At 41.1% G+C, this 14,060-nt stretch overlaps 1 protein-coding gene across 3 annotated transcripts in view; it reads left to right on the forward strand.

Annotated features, from left to right (window-relative positions):
- Positions 1 to 6: 6 nt before the first annotated feature.
- Positions 7 to 14,060, forward strand: part of DPY19L1 (dpy-19 like C-mannosyltransferase 1) — a 124,068-nt gene continuing 110,014 nt past the window's right edge. For all 3 annotated transcript variants that reach the window (XM_012558109.2, XM_023739584.1, XM_023739583.1), the window contains exon 1: positions 7 to 49. The gene's annotated coding sequence lies outside the window, so the exon portion shown is untranslated. The remainder of the gene's footprint in view (positions 50 to 14,060) is intronic.

Below are 14,060 nucleotides of genomic sequence, written 5' to 3' on the forward strand. Positions count from 1 at the left end.
GGCCTGCGGCGCGCGGGGCGCGGCCGGACCTGGACCACGCTCCTGCTAGGTGAGCAGCCCCGGGCGCGCTGGCGCCTCCCCGCCGGGACGCGGAACTTTGAGGCGCGGACCCCCTTCCCTCCCCTCCCACTTCGCCGCCGCGGAGCACTACCAGCCTCTCCCCGCCAGTTTGCAGCCCTCTCTTACTTTTCTTCCTGGGACATTCCTACTTCCTCCCTCCCTCCCTCCTCCTCTCCCTGGCTCAACGTTCTTCGCACCCTTCTCATCCGCTCTCTCTGCTTTAAGAAAAATGGCCCCGAGATCAACAGCTACCCGGCCTGGCTGCGAACTGGCAGGTCTGAGCTAACTAGACTTGGGCGCCGCTGATGCGGACCTACTGCCTTCCCGTTATCTCGGTCCCTGACCAGGACGATGGCTTGCTTTGGGTTGGAAACGATTCACTTGAACTCAAAGAAAAAGCACGTTTCCTGTCCTAGAAAGTTGCTAAACTTATAAATTTAAGCGTGTTTTTTTTTTATTCCTTCTTGACTGCAAATACCGTCTTGTGGCACTTTGTGATTCCCCACGGCACGTCACTTTCTACATTGTGTTGTGTTTTGTGCACCGAGAGCCCTAATCCTCCCTGCTGGCCTGGAAACATTTGGTGAGGAGGGCACCGTACCCCTCCCCTCCCTGTGTCGTGCACAGAATGGTTGGTATGTAGCGATGTGATGAAAAAAAAGTTGAAAACAGTCACACGTTGTGGACCTTTGCTTCCTTATATACATTCTGATAAGGCAAGCTATAGCAATTTGGATAATAGGCCTGATTTTTCTAAGTCGGCCAGTAAAATAATACAACATTGCTTTTTCTATATAGTGCCATTAATGGGCTTTGGCTACTGAATTATTTAATTAATGGTGGTTTATCCCAAGGTATCTTTTCAAATCCCTTAGTGACCCAAAGCCTCCTTAGCCAAGAGTTAGGGGTCAGTACAGGCAGAGGAACATAGTAAATCGGCTTCCCCTGGGATCACAGCCACCACTTGAAGCCAGTCAGTCTCAAGAGGCCAGCGTCATCACTGTGTGCTTTAATGGGCTCGGTAAGGTTCATATTGGGGTATGTATATATATATTTATGTGGATTCAAGCCTGCAAAAAAGTCTGCATTTTCGGTACGTTCTCCCTTTTTTCAGTAGCGAGCTTGAAAAACATGGCCAGGGTGCAGGTTAGATAAGTTCACCTTGGGGAGGCAGCATGGTACAGTGGATAAGGCAGAGGCTTCAGCTCCAGTTCACAGCGGTTGTAAGTTTGGTTTAAGTTTCGAGTTATTTCTTCTGTGAGCCTTTCCCTCTCTGCCGTACTTACCCCACAGGGATGTCCTGAGAAACAAAACTGAAAGGGGTGGGTGATATACGGGTGGGTGCTTTGTGTCTAGAGCATTTAGTACATTTTACTTGCTATTATAAAAGCAAACGTGTAATACTGTTTTGAGATCTGGTGACAGAATGAAGTTGTATTTTTCTTGAATGGTTATTTATAAACACTAACTACTTTGTAGTAAAATATGGAATGACATTCTTCAGATTGCAGTAGCAACTCTTGAGAATAATGATGTAATATCTAGTGCCACTTTTTTTGCATATTTTCTTGTAATTGTATTTCCTTTAAATATTCTTATATTGGATAGCTTATATTTGAATTTAGAGTAATGCCCATACTTAAATATAGTTTCATATTAATGTAACAATGTGGCACTTTGCCTGGCTCTCCCCTTTGGGCTTTGGAAGCAGGCACAGGTGTATGTAGGCTGGACAAACAGACCAAGATCTAAAGACTGTGTCTTTGCTAACCATCTACATGAGGCCATTGGTCAGAATGAGGGATTGTTACTGGAGAACGATTGGGCTTGGGGTGCTTGGTTCCTTCTCTTGCGTGGTACCTTCATAGACCCATGTCAGACCAAGTCTCCCAGCCCCCCACCTACCAAGGCAGCAAAAGGCCACTCAGCTCCTGCAAAGAGGAACAGAGTGTAGAGCATTTTGAAAGTTGCCTCATTGTGAGAATTGAGCTGACAAAATACAGTTCTTTAGTTGGGCACTTTAAAATAACTTTTTGGTTGCCACATTGAGAGGCATTGCGTATTCTTTTGTTCATTAAGAGATAATTCGTAGCTGATTAGAAAAAAAAGTATAACAACTAAATATTAAGCTATGACAAAAATTGCTTCATATATATTTAGGAAGAAATTTTATAACTTGAGACTCCGTGATAGAATCACAGATTTTTAAGTTAGAAATAAACCTATAGGTCCCTAGTACAGCTTCTCATTCATCTCCGTGTATGCTAAGCAGCCTTTGCTTGATTAACTTCATTGACCAGGAACTCACTCCTTACCAAGGTGGTCTTTTCTGTTGCCCAGTCTTAAGCATTGTTAAATAATTTGTTTTAATATTTTTTTTTTTTTTTTGGACATTATTTGGTCCAATGTTAGGACCATTATTTAATGGTAGCAACTGTTACCATTTACTATTTATTAATGGTAACAGTTACAAAGAAGGAATCTTGAAATGTTTACTTTTAGAAGTTTCAACCCCTTAACTGCCTGCATCAGCCAGAGAGGCAGTGGTGTACTAAGAATCACGACACTGAGACTGTATCTTAGGGCAGTGTTTCTCAGACTTTTTGGACCATGACTTAACAATAAACGATACAGTTTACATGAAACCTGCCCACACTTCTGAAAATGCAATCCAGTAAGAGTTGACTGGGTGACAATAACAACAAACATATGCATGCGTTTGTCTTTATATCTAGTATGTATGTCAGTGTCCTGGCAGGAAAGAGATTTAATAAACAGACTATTTTCTGAAGTGTGAGTAGGTGATATCGAAGCACCCAGGGACTGTCAGCAATGGGAAGCTGCTACCACCTCTGGGCCTGAAGGGAAGAGGAGCTTTGTCAGGAGCAGAACCCAGCCAGAGCTGTGCTGTGGGAGCAGGGCCACCCAAGAGGAGTGACCTCAAATGCTTGTCCCATTCTCTAAGCTCCTGATAGTGCTTCTCACTGGCTGAGTCACCTGGAAGCCAGAGGCAAGGGGCTCAACTGAAGCATTCTGTAGAGCCAGCCTCCTGGGGCTGGGCACAAGGCGGAGAAGTGGGGAGAAAGGATCTGCAGAGGCCAGTGGAGACTGACCAGCACATATTTAACTAAAATAAAAGTTTCACGTAATGATGATGTTGTTACCTGCCGTCAAGTGGTTTCCGACTGATAGTGTGACCCCACGGCAGAGTAGAACTGCCCCATAGGGTTTTCTTGTATACGGAAGCAGATTGCCCGGTCTTTCTCCCGAGGAGCTGTTGAATGGGTTGGAACTGTCAGCTTTCTGGTTAGCAGCTGAGTGCTTAACCGTTTGCACCATCAGGGCTTCTAATACTTAACCTTATAATGTGCAACACTCTGTGATATTCTATTCTATCTTATTTTATTTTTAAAAATGCTGTTTATAAACCACTAAGCTGATTTCATGATCCAGTGTTATGACCCAGTTTGAAAATACTGCCTTAGAGGGTGTGTTTTCTGATTCTACTGTTTCAAACTAGTTGGATGCCTGAGTAAAGCATTTCGTTTTTCTGAGCCTTAGTTTATGCATCTGTAAAGTGAGAGACCTCGCCTAGACCGATGGCTCTCAATCTTAGCTGCTCGCCAGAGCCACCTGGAAATTTTAAACAATTCTTCTTTGCAAGCCACACCACAGCCCTGAGTTCACACATTGTACTGAGGAAGGATGGGAGTGGTTCTGTTTACTAGTGTACAGTAGCACTGACAGTATTTTAAACATGGTTTATAAATCACTAATTTTGAAAACATGCTATTGACAAATTTTTAATTTGGGGAGATTGTCATAATTGAGAAGAGTGAGACTTTATTCATATTTTTATACCAATTAAAATTTGCTTTAAATGCTACTGCTCTGCACTGCATTGTCCTATTTATTCCTAACAGTAATCACTGCTTTTTGTAATACAGGCTCTCAGTGCTGCAGTTGTCAAACCGCAGAATCTTTTTCGCCAGCTTCTAATACTAATCATGAAGTACTTATGTAACTAACCCAGTGCTACTGTTTCCAATTACGTTTAGACTTTTTAAATAGCACCTTGTTTCTCACTCTTTTTTAATCTCTGATCTCCGTGGAAATCTCATAAAAATCTGGAATTTAAAGGTTATCTCTTGGAATTTTGCAGGTGAGGAAACTAAAGTAGGCCAGCTGAGTGAACTCACTAGTGAAGTTTGGGATGGAAGTTAAGGTCTCCTGGTTTTGTTAGTCACATCTGTCAAATTGTAGATATCAGACCTGAAGCCTAAGGCAGCTGTCATAGATACATTAAGTGAAGATGAACTCATAGGTCCCGAGACCCATTAACTCTTTGTTAGCAATAGCATTACTCTGCTGACTTCTCATTTTGGGAATCACTCAGATTTTTATATCCTTATGCTCAACCTGTCAAGTTCCATTTTGTCTTTGCTTACTTATTTTTTTGAAGCTCTATTAAATTCTGCATTGGTTTTGATTGTGTTCATTGGTTGTTTGGCATTGGTATAAAAACAGAGAAAAATAGTAAAAATGGCATCAGTTGTCTTAATCATATAAAGGTTAAGCAAGACACTGTAATATCCAAGGATGTTGTGCAATTTGGGAGGAATATAACCTTAAGATTGGAATGGTCTATTGGTTAGTGAGTTTGTTAAATCTCTTGCTTAATATGATGGGCTTGGGTGTATGTTGTGTGTGGGTGGCTCTCTTTTTCCTCTAGTGAACAAATACAGCTTCTACACTTTTTGCATTAGGTTTACTAGAGTTTTCTAGCTTCGCTATGCTTGCCCAGAAGCATTTAATGAGGCCTCAAATTCATGTGCTAATATATTATTTCAGTGGTATATTTAATCTAGCTACTTGTCTTTAAAACACTGTTTTTTTTTTCCAATAAAGGGAAAGTTACTTTATGAAAATTCTTAATGTAGGTTAGTGTTGGATTTCAAAATATTTGTAATCACATTATATGAAGATAATACTTTTAAAGGAAGTTAGAATTTACCACTTTAAAAACACGTATGTTGGGTAATTGTTGTATTAAATTTAAACGACTAAGAAAATTGTGACACCGTATTTACTGTGTATCTACATATTTAAAATATGTGAAAAATTACTTTGTCAATTTCTTGGTTTAGAAGCCTAATTACATTCTGTTTGGGGGTGGTGATGTATAATTTCTGTGCTCTGCAGGTTTCATATATTCACTTTAAAATAAACTGTTTTGTCTTTGATTTTTTTTGTTATAAGCATTTTCCAGTGCCTCCTTTTGCTTGAATATGCTTGTTAGCATTTTCATGCCTGAGCTTGGAGTCAGGCAAACAGAAGGGGCCGGAGTTATGGAACCCAGGTTCTCCTCCAGGCCTTGCCGTGTTCCAGTCTTGTGGTCTTGGACCTTATCAGAAAATCAGAGCCATACCTGCCTCAAAAGCATCGCTGGATTTTTTTTTATTTTATTTTTTTATGTAATATGTGAAAGTGCTTTGTAAACTGCAAATGATAAACAGACATTATTATCATAATTCTTGTTGTGTGCTGTCGAGTTGATTCTGACTTAGTAACCCCATGTGACAGAGTAGAACTGCACCATAGGGTTTTCTTGGCTATAATCATTATGAAAGCGGATTGCCAGGTATTTCTCTTGTGGAGCCCCAGGCCTTAGGTTTGAACCACAAACCTTTCATTTAGCAGCCAAGCACTTAACTGTTGCACCATGCTAAATGCCAAATATATGGGGGAAACTCAAGTTAACTAAAACCAAAAAAACCAAACCCAGTGCCTTCGAGTTGATTCTGACTTATAGTGACCCCATAGGGTTTCCAAGGCTGTAAATCTCTTTGGAAGCAGATGGCTACATCTTCCTCCTGTGGAGCCACTGGTGGTTTTGAACCGCCCACCTTTCAGTTAGCATTCAGTCGTTTTAACCAGTGTGCCACCAGGGCTCCCCAAGTTAACTAAAGTCAACTTTAAAGCCATCACCATGTAGCCCACTGCAAATTCCAGATCTCGCTAGGAGCGCTAGTTTTCTTCAAGCCATGCCTGTGATTTTTAAAAGCAATCCTGCTTCTCACTTTGAGACGTGATATCTCTATTAATAAATTGAGTGCATTCCTTCTGTCTCTATTCAAAATAGAATTATATTTTTCCCCATTTAAAATAGAACACAAATGAAAAGGCCAAGTCTCCCAAGGCTTTGCGGTTGGAGAGCAGGGAGATCAAAAGGAAGATAGAAAGTAGCCATGGAGGCCACAAAGGAGAGTGTGAAGACTCAGGGATTAGTGGGAATAGTGTCTATTCAAGGTCATTGGGGCCCCTACACGGTGCGAAAGGTTAATGTGTTCGGCTGCTAACCGAGAGGTTGGAGCCCACCCAGAGGCACCCAAGAAGAAAAGCCTGGTGATCTACTTCTGAAAAATCAGCCATTGAAAACCTATGGAGCACGTTTCTGCTCTGACACACACGGGGTTACCATGAGTCAGAAGCCACTGGATAACAACTAGTTTGGTTTGTTCAAGGCGATTAATTGCCCGGACTAGAGGTAACCAAATAAAAAATCCTCATTTTACAGTGGGTGAAGATGAGACCCAGAGAGGCTAAATAACTTATACAAAATGTAAAGATTCTTAAGAAGGACTTTCTTACCAGAGGAAGTAAAAAAGAATTTGATTTTAAACTTTCTTTCTGTTTTTTAATCCTTATTTTCAGCTATCAAATTTTGTCAGTTTCTTCTTTAGATTTTTGAATTTATACCTGTGTATTCCTAATAAAGCCCATTTCATCACTAACTGTCCAGGACTGTTCAACTCATACCTGAATTATTATCATAGTCTCTCTTCATTGGACTTCCTAACATAAGGCTCATGCTTCTCAACGTTTGGTCTGTATCCAGTCATCTGAGCGTTTATTACAAATGTAGATTTCCAAGCCCCAAGTGAGATCTCTTGAATCACAACCTCTGAGCGTGGGGCCCACGAATGCAGTTTCAACATCTCTTTCTGGGTCAATGTTTTCAACCCTGGTTGCACGTTAGAATCACCTTGAGAGCATTTAGAAACCCCAGTGCCAGACCTAGTAACTCGGAATCTTCGGAGATGGGAAGGAGGCCTTGGTAATGTTCAAAACTCGGCGGTGACTCCAGTGTTGAGACTCTCTACCCTTGAAAGTATTTATGAATCACCTGGGGGTTCTTGGTAAAATGTAGATTCTGAGTCAGTAGGTCTGGGATGGGGCCTGAGATAATAGTAATAATTCAACTCAGTGAACGGTATGTGCTAGTTAGGTGCTATGCACGATGATAGAGATACAGGCATAAGGATGAATTAAACAGCCTCAGCCTCAAGGCCCTCGCGGTCAAGCAGAGGAAGCTGTTGTATACATACACTACTAGATATTTAGGTGCTGTAATAGAGGTATCATAGCTGGGGTGGCAGGAGAAGCTGCAGAAAAAGTCATATTTGAATTCCTTTGACTTTGAAGGACAAATTAAGGTTTTTGTTTTGTTTTCAGGCAGGAACAAAGGAACAGAGTCATTAAAGCACCTGGTGTTTTAGGGGATTGTTATGCAGTGCAGCCAGAATAAAGGATGTACCATAGTGATTAACTGGGATAGGCCAGAGTGTGGGCTTCATGGTATGAGCAAAGGGAAGTCATAGGGGCCTTTCCAGCTAGGGGATGAGATGCTCAGAACTGTACCTTTAGAAAGATGACGCTGACCTCAGTCAGAAGGATGGATTGTTGGTGTGGCATAGGCACTCTGTTTACTGATGACTTCAGCTCCTGTAAAGAAACTTCAAAACTCTGAATGGACCCTTGGGGATAGTGAGAAAGGATTGTTAATATCAGGAGGGGTTTGAATATAGAACTTGGTCAAGGTTGATTTGAAAACTTTGTCCAGGCAGATGCAAGGAGAGCCTTTAACTGTTTTGTCAGTTGAGATTCAGGAGGCTAAAACTCTTTAAAGTGCTGTAAATATCAGCTAACCAAAAGGTTTGGCAGTTTGAATCCACAGGTAACTCCTTGGAAACTCTATATGGGGCAGTTCTGCTTTATCCTCTAGAGTTGCTATGAGTCAGAATAGACTTGATGGCAACAGGGTTTCGGGGTAAGTATGGATTAGTTTCAATTTAGGAATAGGCTGGGTTTTTAAATTCTGCAAATCAGTTTGTACTTAGAATACATTTCTCTATATAAATATTGTTGCAAGATGAGGTGATCAAATGCCCGCAGATGTGAAAGGGGGCAGCTCTGGAGGGTGGAAAGAAACTCAGAGTTGGAATTAGAACATCTGTTGTGCTTTTGGGGCAATAACTGCTTTGAGCATGCGTCTCTTCATTTGTAAATGTTGTGAAAATTAAATGAGAGAGCATGTGAAGGTGCTTTGTCAATTTAAAGTCAAATAAGTATACGTACAAGGGAATGGAAACTGGATGGGAGAATTTATTCGTGGTCAGGAACACATCTTCCAGGCTCCATGGGGCCTGCTTGCTGTCACAAGCTGAGCTGGAGGAGGAGAGGAACAGGGACAATGGGTTTCAAGCTTTAGTACAGAAGACTCAGCTGAGGAATCTTAAAAATGTAGATTCCAGGGCCCTACTCACCCTCTCTCCTGATGGAGGGGGTCTAAGAAGGGGCCCAGGACTTCTGAGCACCTCTGTGGGGGCAGGGCTGCACCTGTTCACAGTTTGAGGGGGAGGATACGCCTGAGAGTGAGGGTAGGAACAGGCTGGGGACCGGGGTGCTCGGCTGAGAGGGAATCGGGCTTTGCAGACTCAGCAGAACAATTAGGGAAGATCCCTCTTTGCTTTTTCTTTCTCCTTTGCACAAAGGAGCCCTGGTGGCACAGTGGTTAAGGCGGCTGTTAACTGAAAGGTCGGCAGTTAGAACCCACTGGCCTCTCTGTGCTCTGCAGTAGAAGGATGTGGCAGTCTGCTTCCGTAAAGATTTATGGCCTTGGAAACCCTTGGGGCTGTTTTACTCTGTCCTGTAGGGTCGCTACTCCTCCGAATAGGGTTTTTTTGTTTTTTTGTTTTTTTTGGTTCTCCTTTCCATCTGCCCTCCTTACTGCTGCTGACAGCTGCAGGTCAGACTTGCTTGGTGCTGGTGGACTGGAAGGGAAAGTACAAGGGCTGCAGCTGACCTTTTAAACTGTGGTCGGAAGCAGGGGCATTGGAGGGAGCGCGAGTTAGGGCCTGCGACCAGGTGGGGACCTCGCAGGAGGGCACGCGGGCTGATTCCTCTGACAGCATCTCCTCGGGCCAGGCTGTTGCGGGGTGGGGGGGGCCGTCTGGTCCACTGAGGAGGAGGAGCAGGAAGGGAGGTGTCCGCTGGGCAGACCAGTCCGCAGGGCTTCCGCAGCTGTGCATGTAAACCATGTGTCTAATTTGTACTAAGTAACGGGGGCTCTACATTTGAAAAAAGCTATTACACACGTGTGTGTGTGTGTGTGTGTATGATAAAGTATATTCAATTTAGATGTGTTATGTGGACATGATTTAGGATTTTTTGATTTCCCCCTTAAGTATAGCAAGCTGTACGCATTAATTCAGCAAACATTTGAGTCCCAGCTGTGTGCTCGGCTTGGTGCTAATAAGTACTGTGGTAAAGTTTGGGGGAAACATTGTCCCTACCTTCAAGGAGTTACAATCTAATTAATTTGTATAAATAGTGTAACAATATTATTTAATAATAGAAGAATTGTCAGTAAAGAGGCCTCTAAAATCCTATACAACTGAAATTGATATAATGTGACGTAATCTGGTACAAAGTTTCTTTATTAAGGAAGAGTTAATGCAACATTCTGGAGCGTCTAATTTCGTCTCGGTGCAGGTAATTTATGTGCTTCTAGTTAAAGAGCTTTTTAAAATTCTCAGGCATAAAGATTGCAGTCCTTTGAATTAGATTACAAAGCAAACCTTCTTTCCTTGAACACTTTTTTCTTACAGAATAGGTTTTTTTAAAATAATTTTCATTTTTTTAATGTTTTGATTTAAACAAAATATGCTATATAATCTTCCTCAGTCCTTTAGAATCCCAAAAAGTGGCATATGTTAAAGTGGGAAAAAAATGGATTATCAATTTTGTGATACCCCCCAAAAGACCATAGAGAGTGTTAGTAGTCACTGGAATAGTAATAATCATCTAGACTGTTATTTTTGTAGGCAAGAAGGCAAGAAAAACTCTCTAGGGATGCTTTCAAAAGCTTTTATGATTGTATAAATTTATGCTTAAATTGTACATTCACAAGGCAGTATTTGCTTTACTGGGGCCTTCATTTCAAATGACATATATAAATATAATTTATTTGAATTTTTGAATAAATTAAAGTATAGCTTTAAAATTTCATATAAAAATTAATAGCCTCTGTAAAACATATGAGGGCAGTGGTGTTTCAGTTGTAGAATTCTCTCCTTCCATTTGGGAGATCTGGGATCAAGTCCCTATCAATGCACCTCATGCGCAGCCATCACTTGGTTGTCAGTGGAGGCTTCATGTTGCTGAAGGAATTTCAGTGGACCTTCCAGACTAAGACTAGGAATAGGAAGAAAGGCCTGGCGATCTGCTTTTAAAAATCATTGCAGGAAAACCCTGTGGATCACAATGGTCTGATCCCTAACTGATCATAGGGAAGGCGCAGGACCAGGCAATGTTTTGTTCTGTTGTGCATGGGGTTGCCATGAGTCCGGGGCTTACTGGGTAAGAGCTGACAACAACATAAAGCGTATTACATATATGAACAGATAAATCGCAGCATTTTTTTTTTTTTCTTTTTAAAGCAAGAGGGAAGTGGGAAGAGTTCTTTAGGGCAAGGCTGCTTGGGTCTTTGTCTCCTCCCCTCCATCCACATCAACAGAGGTTGGACTGCGCAGTGCGTGGCTTTCAGGTCAGACTTATCTCTGTCCAGCTTTGGTTTCTTTGCTTCCCAGCTTTGTGTCCTTGGGCAAGCTAGTAAACTCCTCTGTGCCTGAATTTCTCATCTGTATACTGGGGAAATATTAGTACCTCCCACATGGGGTAATTATGAGGATTCATTGATTTACACCGTTAAAAACCTTATAAAGGGCCTGGTATGTAAGAAGCATTCAAATGTTAGTTGTTTTATTATTGAATTAGAATGAACAAGGGAATACAAAATATTGGGCAGATTATGAATTGACCTGGGAGACTGTACATAAAAGAGTGCCATTCACATGCCAGGAACTCAGAGGAACCTACTAAATGTAGCATGGAAGGGTGTTTTTGGGAGTAGAGTGATTATGGCCTTGACAAATCCTATTTACCACTTCAGAATTGTGAAGGTCAAAGGCTAACTTAATGGCCTAACGTGAAAAACATTCCTATTAAAGTCAGAAGGAGACAACGATGCCCTCTTTTACCAGAATTGTGTGGTATTAGTCTACAAGTTTATTATTTCTGTCAAATGAGAAAAAACTAGCAGTAAAATTAGAAAACGGGCAAAACCATAATTTGTAAATAATATTTTTTGAAATCAATTAAAGACGATAAATTAAAAATTTCTAAGAATTAACAGTTCAGTAAGTGAACCAAAACCAAATAAATTACAAAATAAATATATTTAAAAAATAAATACATTAACAATACCCAGCAAAGTATAATGGACAAAAGATTTCATATATATTAGCAGAAAGAATGTTAGGCTGTCAGGTAAAAACTTAGGAAATATATATTAACTATACAGAATAAATGATAAGAATTTTCTCTATGGCAATTTGAATAGACGGTATATACCATTTTTATGAATGTGAAGATTTTAGTTGTAAACATGTAGATTCTTCTCAAAATAATTTATAAATGAAATTCCAATGATAATTTCAAAGGGATTATCAAAGTGTAAGTGTGACAATTCTTTTTTTGTTGTTGTTTATTGTTGTAGTTTAAATGAAGTTTACATTTCAAGTTAGTCTCCCATACAAAAATTTATACATACATTATTATGTGACACTAAATACTCTCCCCATACTGCAACAGCACACTCCTCCTTTCTACCCCTGATTCCCCATGTCCATTCAACCAGCTCCTAACCCTCTCTGCCTTCCCATCTCACCTCCGGACAGAAGCTGCCCATTTAGTCTTTTGTATCTACTTGAGCTAAGAGGCACACTCCTCATGAGTATCACTTTATGTCCCACAGTCCAGTCCAATCCCTATCTGAAGAGTTGGCCTCGGAAATTGTTTTAGTTCTGGGCTGACAGAGAATCCAGGGGCCATGCTTTCTGGGCTTCCTCCAGTCTCAGTCAGACCATTAAGTCTGGTCTTCTTACTAGAATTTGAGTTCTGCACCCCACCATTCTCCTGCTCCATCAGGGACACTCTGTTGTGTTCCCTGTCAGGGCAGTTATTGGTGGTAGCTGGGCATCATCTAGTTCTTCTGATCTCAGGCTGATGAAGTCTCTGGTTTATGTGGCCCTTTCTGTCTCTTGGGCTACTGCTTCCCTTGTGTCTTTGGTGTTCTTCATTCTCCTTTATTCCAGGTGGTTGGGACCAATTGATGCATCTTAGATGGTCGTTTGCAAGCTTTTAAGACCCCAGACACCACTCACCAAAGTAGGATGCAGAACATTTTCTTAATAAGCTTTGTTATGCCAGTTGACTTAGATGTCCCCTGAAAGTGTGGTCCCCAGTCCCCTACCCCTGCTACTCTGTCCCTCAAAGTGTTTGATTGTATTCAGAAAACTTCTTAGCTTTGGTTTAGTCCAGTTGTGCTGACTTCCTCTGTAGTGTGTGCTGTCCTTCCCTTCACCTAAGATAATTCTTACCTACTATCTAGATAGTAAAAACCCTCAACCTCCCTCCCCACCCTCCTACCATCAAAGAATGTTTTCTTCTGTGTTTAAACCTTTTCTTGAGTTCTTTTAATAGTGGTCTTATACAATATTTCTGTGCCTGACTAAATTCACTCAGCATAATGCCGTGCAGATTCCTCCATGTTATAAGATGTTTTACTGCTTCATCGTTGTTCTTTATCATTGCGTCGTATTCCATTGTGTGGCTATACCATTATTTGTTTATCCATTCATCCGTTGATGGGCGCCTAGGTTGTTTCCATCTTTTTGCTATTGTGAACAGTGCTGCAGTGAACATGGGCGTGCGTATATCTATTTGTGTGACGTCTCTTATTTCTCTAGAATATATTTCAAGGAGCAGGATAGCTGGATCCTATGGTACTTCTAGCTTTTTAAGGAAGTACCAAATCGATTTCCAAAGTGGTTGTACCATTTGACATTCCCACCAACAGTGTGTAAGTGTTCCAGTCTCTCCACAGCCTCTCCAGCATTATTTTGTGTTTTTTGGATTAATGCTGGCCTTGTTAGGATCTGCATTTCTCTAATGGCTAATGATCATGAACATTTCTTCATGTGCCTGTTAGCCACCTGAATGTCTTCTTTGGCGAAGCGCCTGTTCATATCCTTTGCCCATTTATTAATTGGGTTATTTATCTTTTTGTTGTTGAGGTTTTGCAGTATCTTGTAGATTTTAGAGATTAGAGGCTGATCGGATTTGTCGTAGCCAAAATTTTTTTCCCAGTCTGTAGGTTGTCCTTTGACTCTTTTGGTGAAGTCTTTTGATGAGCATAAGTGTTTGATTTTTAGGAGCTCCCAGTTATCTAGTCTCTTTTCTGGTGCTTGTGCATCATTACTTATGGTTTATATTGTGTTTATGCCATGTATTAGGGCACCGAGCGTTGTCCCTATTTTTGTCTCCATGATCTTAATCGTTTTTGATTTTATATTTGAATCTTTGATCCATTTTGAGTTAGTTCTTGTGCATGGTGTGAGGTATGGGTCTTGTTTCAGTTTTTTGCGGATGGCTATCCAGTTATGCCAGCACCGTTTGTTAAAGAGACTGTCTTTTCCCCAGTTAACAGACTTTGGGCCTTTGACAAATATCGGCTGCTCATAGGTGGATGAATTTATGTCTGGATTCTCAATTCTGTTCCATTGGTCTATGTATCTGTTGTTGTACCAGTACCAGGC

This window comes from Trichechus manatus, unplaced genomic scaffold, assembly GCF_000243295.1.
Source record: "Trichechus manatus latirostris isolate Lorelei unplaced genomic scaffold, TriManLat1.0 scaffold00137, whole genome shotgun sequence".
NCBI classification, from domain to species: Eukaryota; Metazoa; Chordata; class Mammalia; order Sirenia; family Trichechidae; genus Trichechus; species Trichechus manatus.